This window comes from Amblyomma mixtum, chromosome 4 (assembly GCF_055824585.1).
Source record: "Amblyomma mixtum isolate Tamu chromosome 4, ASM5582458v1, whole genome shotgun sequence".
Taxonomy (NCBI): Eukaryota; Metazoa; Arthropoda; class Arachnida; order Ixodida; family Ixodidae; genus Amblyomma; species Amblyomma mixtum.
The window spans coordinates 143474837-143483070 of record NC_143015.1 but is presented as its reverse complement, the minus strand read 5'-3'; the positions used below and the strand labels follow the sequence as shown (position 1 = coordinate 143483070).

Below are 8234 nucleotides of genomic sequence, written 5' to 3'. Positions count from 1 at the left end.
CTCGAGCGGCGTCGTCTGCTCGCCAACGACGACACCCGCAGCCGCTGGATTTGCTTAGAATGCCCCAGAACAATTTGACACACATATTTCAAACTATTTTTTCAGCTAACGACACGCAGTAAACTGCACAAGAATGATACATCCCCAAGACCAGAACAGGAACGAAATAAAGCGCTTTAAACGCAGAATGTACTCCGCTTCCTGTTTGATGGCCACGTGATATGAAACCGCAGGTTGTGACGTCACGTCTCGTCGTCTGGGTCACGTGCTGTGGCAGGGCGATGCGTGTGGAAAGAATTCACCACGAACCGTTTACATTTGTGAGTGCGTAACCTTGAGTTTTGCTGAAAGCAACTGGTCCTCAGTGTTTCCTCATCAGTGCACAGTGGCGGAGAGAGAGAGTGGAGACGAGTGCAGCGCCCAGTGACCGCTAAGGCGAGTGCATCGGTGGTCAATGAGGGTCTTGTTTGGACGGCCGTACAGGAAGTGTGGCGAGCGCATCTTATCACGATCTCTGAACGCGACGATCGGCAAAGCACGCTATACCGAGGGCATGGAGCGACGGCTTAGAGCGTGACCGTGGAAGAAGTCGACATGCGACACGCCTAAGGTTAGTGCTTCACATCTCTGGACTCTGTTTCTGTAGCGTGTCGTGCAACCAGCGGCGTTCTATATTTCTGTGGCTGCTAGAAACCGTTCCGTTTGGCTGTGTTCGGAGCTGGGGGTACTGATACGATCAAACTGAAGAGATTCCGGGCAGTTTCTTGGACACTGTAGTTGCGTTTCAGATGTAGATACATTGGTCTATCAGTTTACTGACCAGTGTTCCCAAGGGACAACAAATTCATTGGGAAGAGCTTACTTTCGGTTTTGCCTGTGGCCGCGATTCTATGGCAGTGATCGTCCTATTCGCGCGCTGTGGACCGGGTTTAGCGGGTGGCCGTTTTCTTTGCCATACTATCCATTGTCTCCAGCAGTGTTCGTTATCAAGTTGATGAGTGTTTATCGAGGTGACAGTGACGAATTGATAGCACAATGTAGCAAGATTTCGCGGGCTGCTCCCTGCGACTGTCGCTTGGAGAAAGTGGTGATAGTGGGCGATATGGAAAGGCAAATAACGGCAAAGGCAGCCAACACTATTTCTGGCGCGGTCTTTTGTCCATTGAATGCGTACAAAAGCTTTGTATTCGTGTTCATAGCTGAGCACTTTTCGCCAATGCAATGGAAAAGTGGCCATTTGGGTTAGATGGTACTAGAGTTGGTACTGTATTTTTGTATTTCTATTATCATTATTTTTTTTTTTTAGTGAGCGCACAGAAGATAAGAACAGCAGAAAGGATTAAACACACTGGTGCTATGTCCTATATCTTTTCTGCTGTGCGCCTGCTCAAAATAATTCAGTGTTTGCCAACATTTGTCATGATTTTGTTTCTGATTAAACTAGATTAAATACACTGCGATATGTCATAGAAGCATGAGCTGGCTCATTCACTCCTCAAAACACATGGCTCTTTATTATCCTGGTCATTGTATAGCTGAAGATTTGATAGGACCGTTGCTGAAACTGAAGTGTTCAAAATACATGCTTGCTCACTTATGTCATGTGTTTTTGCATATATTTTATGTGACAGCATGTTTTCTTTGAATTAAAGCTCCCTATAAATTGTATTTCTGGTGTGGAGATTTTGATTGATCTCATGCATTTTCACCTGCATGTGATCTCGCACAGGCAACCAAAATAATGCTTTCATTTCTTCTCAGCTTTTCCTCTTTTTTTTTTTTTTGTCGGCCTCCGAAACTTACATGTAAGGTTAGTCACAAGACCTAATTGGAAACACCACATGGGAATAGCATTACAGGCCACCTTATGTGACATTTCAGGTGTTATCTTGTTTGAAAATGCAGTGATCCAAGAGAGGAGCTAGAATCTCATTTTCTGTGTGCATTCATAGTTAGGAGACATTGCATTAAGATACATTTACTGATAAGGGTCATTATAGTCACTTCCATGTCATCCACTCTAACCGTGGATGCTACAGAAAAATTTGGTTTCAACATTTAGGTGTATAGGCAATAGTTCACTAATCCAAATAGAATCTTGTGTTGTTTCCATGTAGTATGTTACCCTTCTGAAGAGAATCACTTTAATTTGCTACGGTGAAGCTGAATGGTGCCCCTAGCTTTGATTATGGCATGCCTTGCCTGTGTAACCTCCTGTAGCTTGGTCTGAGTCCATTCTTCACCCTGGAATACATGATGGAACCAATGGATTCATTCATTCGTGCGTATGGAGGTTTAACGTCCCGAAGCAACTCAGACTATGAGGGACGCCATAGTGAAGGGCTCTTGAAATTTCGACCACCTGGGGTTTTTTAATGTGCACTGACATCACACAGTACACGGGCCTCTAGAATTTCTCCTCCATCGAAATTCTACCACCGCGGCAGGGATCGAACCTGCGTCTTTCGGGTCAGCAGCCAGGCACCATAACCACTGAGCCACCATGGCGGCTATATATTCAGTTGCTGCATTTCTGGATTAGCGTTACAGTGGTGACTTGATGTGGTATGTGACTTGGTGATTTGGCAGTTATATTGAAATTTTCTGCTATTGAGCAACGCATCACTGTTTTCAACTGTTAATCACATTTTGTGAGGTGATTTCAGTATGCACACCTTCATACCAAAATATCTGTGTATGTTATATTAAAGAACCCCTATTGGTTGAAGTCATTTTGGATGCCCTCTGCTGGTGTACATGTTATGGCATGTAGTGTACCCAGTAGGTAAAGGAATCGATTGATTTTCGCTGTGATGACAAGCAGATGCTTGTGTTTAACATGCCTATTCATGCCTATTCCACCTAAAAAATGGCAAAACACTCGTAACTTGAAACGTAATCTGCTGCAGTGGGGTGCACGTCGTCTGCTTCCTGCCATGACCACCGGCGCCACCTGGGATGAGCCAGAGGAGATTATTTCGCTCCTGGAGAGTGGTGCATAGATGTTCGTGCGGGTGCCCCAGCGTCGCTTCCACCTGGCGCTGCTTTGCCTCAGCGCCGTTGGGATCCTGTTCCTGACGCGGGAGGCGACACGGCGCTTCCACGAGTACCAGAAGTTCTACCGCTTCCAGGAGTACGCCTCACGGGTGAGCCAGTCAGTTCGTTAGAGAGAGAGAACGTAGCAATAGCAGAAAGCTCAGCTTGGTTCTTTGCAGTAGGTATGTAGAGATTCCTATGTTACTTCTTACAACAGCTGTACAACAGCTTCTTATACAACTGCTGCATCTTACTGGTACTCAACTATGGGGTAGAAATGTGGTGGCTAACAAAGACGATTCAGCTTAAGTTAAGGACAACGCAGCGAGCTATGGAAAAAAAGATAGGTGTAGCGTTAAGAGATCGGAAGCGGGTGGAGTGGGTGATGGAACAAACACAGGTTAGTGACATCCTAGTCGAAATCAAGAGGGAGAAATGGGCTTGGGCAGGGCATGTAATGCGAAGGCAAGATAACCGCTGGTCCTTAAGGGTAACGGAGTGGACTCCAGGAGAAGGCAACGTAGAAGGTTAGGTGGGCAGATTAGATTAAGAAGCTTGTGTGGATACGGTGGCCGCAACTGACAAAGAACAAGGTTAATTGGAGAGACATGGGAGAGGCCTTTGCCCTGCCGTGGGCATATCAGATTGATGATGATGATGTTGCTTCTAATACTAAACTACTCTGGTTGCTATGTAAGAGCCTGCATCTTCGGCTGGAGGATGTTAAAAAATTCTGTGTTCACTACTCGCCTATGTGAACCATAATCTTGAGCTTAACGTATCATTTTATGGTTTGTATTGCTTGATAAGTAGTCTAACGTAATTGGTTAGCTTGACTGGAATCACTGCAAAACTCCTATTGATTGCAACTCCTGTTTGCGGAGAAAGGAGCCAAGCAACTGATTCGACAGGTAGTGTCACCTTCCAGGCAGAGGTGTAACCGACACAAAGGGTGCACAAACTGGGTGGACAGGCAAGTTTCATGGTGTCTTCTTTGCTCGGCAGGTGGTGCCGCACTCCCAGTGATCTATGAATATAAAGCCAAGAATGGCCAATTGAGCATTATGGCCATTAACCCATTAACGCTATGGCGTCATACCCTTAAGGTGGAGCTCAAGTGTTCACTCCAATTTTTTGATGTCATCCAGCCAAAGATGGAATTTAGCGGAATGGCAAAATGCGTCTTTTAAATGTACCGCCTTGTGCTTGAGGTTTGGTTGAGGAAATCTGGGGACCTCTATTAGAGGCACACCTCGTGGAAGACTTTACTGGGGTGTTAAGTGGCATCTTACATGTAACTCGGCTTAATTCTGTGAAGTCATTTGTTGTATGTTAAACAAACTTAGTGTGCATCCTATGTTAGCCACTGTTATAGCCAGCTGTCGGCTTTCATTCATATCATTGGGTGAAAGACACTTTTAGTGTGTGTACAAAGCTCATTTGAACTGAAAAGCCAGCTTCATCTGTACTCGTGGTGTGAGATAATGGGTGGCGGTTAATCACTAAGCACTACTGGCTATTACAATACTAATCACCTTCAGAGAGGCAACCGTCTGTATGACTAAGGTAAACCTAAGTTACCGTCACTTCCCGTAATTTTTTTTAACCAAAAGGAAAGACAGACAGCAGAGAGGGGACACAGTATATGTAATCATACATTGATTTAATCAAGTATGAGGGAGGTGAGAGCAGTGTCAGTATGGTAATTGCATTTGTATAGAAACAACTAAGCGCGATGAGTATCAGCAAGCAAGCCATTATTTCTTTCTTGACTGGGGAGATTTGTGTATGTAGAGTTTCTCAGTATTGCAGAGAGGGAAAGCTGGTGCTGTGTTAGTTCATCCTTCATGGAGAGGCGGGGGAATACCTGGGAGATGAAGTTTTGTATTTGGCTTGGCTATCATTGGGCATGAAGCGTGGATTCAGCAGTAACAGTAAGACTCTGCTCGTGGCAAACCTCCAAGAAATGCTGTGAAAGTTTCTATAGCAGCCTAACGTGTGCATTAAATTTATTGATGAATTGAAAAACGCATTATTAAAATAATTTAATCCACATGCAAAGGAGGGCATCGCAGCACAGCTCCCAATTAAGATGCATAATCCACGTTATCGGCGCATCGTTATCCAAGCCAGATACGAAACTTTATCTGCCCAGCATTCCTTGTGATGGATAAAGTGTTCTTTAAGAAATTTGCATAGATGGTGGCGCCACTTATCCCTCTAGTTGACATTGAGAAACTATGTTAGTGAGGTGTAGTTTTGGTTTCTTTAGTTTATGGGGTTTAACATCCCATAGTGACTAGGGCTATGAGGAGCGCCGTAGTGGGGGGCTCCAGATAGTTTCAACCACCTGAGGTTCTTTAATATGCGCTGACATCGCACAGTATACAAGCCTCGAGCATTTCGCCTTCATCGAAACGTGGCCGCCGCGGCTAAGATCAAAGCAGTGTCTTTTGGATCAGCATCTGAGCACTGTAACCACTGAGCCACCGCATTGGCTTCTTGTGCAGTTCCGTAAATTCAGTATTGTACTGCGCATCTTTCAAGGCTGGAAAATCTCATATTCTCTTGCAAAAACTTGTTTGACATCCAGGTCGAAGACTTGAAGAAAGAAATGTCAGTCCTCGAAGCAAGCGCTGGGCAGCTGGAGAACCGGACGGGCAACATCAAGCTCGACATGCTCATTGGCCGCAAAAGGCAGCACTTCAAGGACACCTCAAGACTGGCGGTCCACTAGCAGCCGCAGTTTTAACATGATCAAGAGTGCTGTGACGTGTAATGCTGGTGCGGTGGCATGCTTGGAACAGGGGCTGCATCAATGCAAGTGCGTCGTGTGCAGAGATCTAGCGGCGGTGCACAGGAGGGTCAACTTCGGGAAGTTTCAGCGACCTGACGAGCGAAACCAAGAACTTGTGGCCGAGTTTTCCTGCCTTGTGCAGTGTGCTGCGTTCCTCAACTTGCGTCCAACGCTGTGGACTTAGTGTCACTGTGCGAGGTTTTTGCCAAAACTGCAAAAAACGCAGCGTGAAACAGTAATGGCTTTTTTTTTTGTCTTGGAAGCTTCTAAGTCAGGCTGCACGTCATTGATTTTGTTTTCTTTTTTTTTTTGACAGCAAGTAATGCTTATTTTGAGTTTATCATGTACACAAGCCCCCCCCACTCATTTCAGGTACCTGCACAATCATTCCAGGGGTCATCATTGTAGTTAACCGCCATTTTGGAACAGTAGGCAGGGCCTACAGATTGCCTTTAACTAGATGTTTCTCAGCTTTATAGGGTAATGGCATGCAGTTTTTTTGCTGCAAGGGTAATGTTTATTGTTATAAAGGATACACAGGCTAGCTCGTGAACAAGTTACCAGTTATTGAGCGGCCCAATTTCGACACAGCTGTACATGATCACTCAGAGGCATGGTGGAACAACATGAGACTTGTTAGAACGTGCTTTGCCAAAAGTTTGATAGACGTTGTATGACGAACCTTGTTGTGACATGGGTTTAGTCCCTGTGCTGATTCTAGGGACTTTAATTGAAGCAAATGTCTTGAACCAAGGGTTGAGTCTAACTGGTGGTTTGTCTTGGTGATATCAGCTGTTTGTTTTTCCATTCTTTGTGGACCTTTAGCTTGTATAGATGTCAGTGTTGACGAGCTGCTGCTTTGTAGCCAGGAACTGTACTGCTTGTGGCGACATCTTGTGAAGTTTTACTGAAAAAAAAATTTAAATAGACTGCTACCAAAATAGTTTAGGCCTAGCAGACACATACTAGCATGGAGATAAACTAGCTAAGCCTAAAGCAGTTGAAAGAAGATGGCAGGCACGTAGCGCCACCTGGCCCATTGGATCAGCCATTTTACTGTGCTAAATCTATTTGTCATTGGGCTTTACGGCTTAGCAGCTGACATATTGCTTAATGCAGTCACGCTTTGTTATCTTAAATTTGCATATCATGGCAAAAACGGTAACATTTTCATTCAGTTCAGTTTCACAAGATGTTGCCACTAGTGCCAAAATGCCCAGCACGCATCACACGTGGCGAGCCGAGGGTCTGCGTTGTTGCACAAGCAGGTCTTGTGCAGATCTTTCGGAATTTGTATGTTATCTAATCTCCACCTGGCGTGGCTTCCGCTTGTGTTATCGTTTTCTTAGGACCGGCATGACATTATCACTTCGTACAAGCCAAATGTTGCCAGAGCTTTGCCCTGTGAAGTTGATTTGCATGGCTACTTATAGCCGTAGAATCAAGGTTAACATGTTAACATGCTGCCCTCTTGCCCTTGTTACACCACTAGGTGGCGTTGCACCTGTCGCATGGGGCAAATGAGAGAAGTTGCATATGTTGATCGCTCTATGAAAGTTTATTATCAGAAGTGCAGCTGCAGAGTTTTTTTCTTGTTTAACTCTCCTAGAACATTCCATAATCGTTGAATACAACCTGTTGTGTTATAGCTCTTGATGAACAATCCTTTCTGTGCAGTACTTGCACCTAAAGCCTACCTTGAGTACGTAGAGGCATGTTTCGTTCATGCATTATTAGGGATGTGCAAATAAGTATTGTTATGACATTAAAGAGGGAAAAAAAATATATGCGACCATTTTCTCTGCAAAGTTAGCTTTCGTGGGAACAGCGTCGCGGATTTGTTGCTTTGAGAATAGGGGATATTCAAAATTCCGTAAGTGCGCTTTCCCGCATAACAATGTTGTCCCAAACAAGATGGCTGACTGACCATGCGTTTCCAGCTGAAACAAAGGAAGAAAGACTAGTTTTTTGTTTGATTCTTCCAAAATACGTTTCTTACATTCTACCCACACCCTTAGCGCCTGTCCTGTAGCCCACGTAGTTCTTTTATAGCGGAGTCGGCCATCTTGTTTGGGGCAACAAAGTTATGTGGGAAAGCGCACTTGCAGAATTTTGAATATCCCCTATTGAGTAGCATTCTTCTGTACTGAGAAATGCCGGTGCAATGTAAATGTTGAAAGCTATCTGTGAATAGAAAATGGTTGCCGTCATAATCTTATGGGGCTCTTTGTTAAGCAGAGTCTTATATGAATCTGCTTCTGCAGTTTTTATACTGTTGTCAGCTGCTTGCAGCAGTAGATTAAATAACAAGGAGGTTGACAACATTGGTACACAACGATGTTGAGTGTTGTCAGTCCTGGAACGCAGTGTTTCTTTTGTGGTTGAGTGCTAAATAATGAAA

The 8234-nt window shown here is 44.6% G+C and overlaps 1 long non-coding RNA gene across 2 annotated transcripts; it reads left to right on the top strand.

Annotated features, from left to right (window-relative positions):
* Positions 1-244: 244 nt before the first annotated feature.
* LOC149348553 (uncharacterized) lies at positions 245-7916 on the top strand. Of its 2 annotated transcripts, none has more exons than XR_016292773.1 (3): positions 245-610; positions 2910-3146; positions 5630-7916. It is a non-coding gene; the product is annotated as an uncharacterized LOC149348553 (long non-coding RNA). The 2 variants fall into 2 exon arrangements; XR_016292775.1 differs by having other exon boundaries at positions 266-320.
* Positions 7917-8234: the final 318 nt, after the last annotated feature.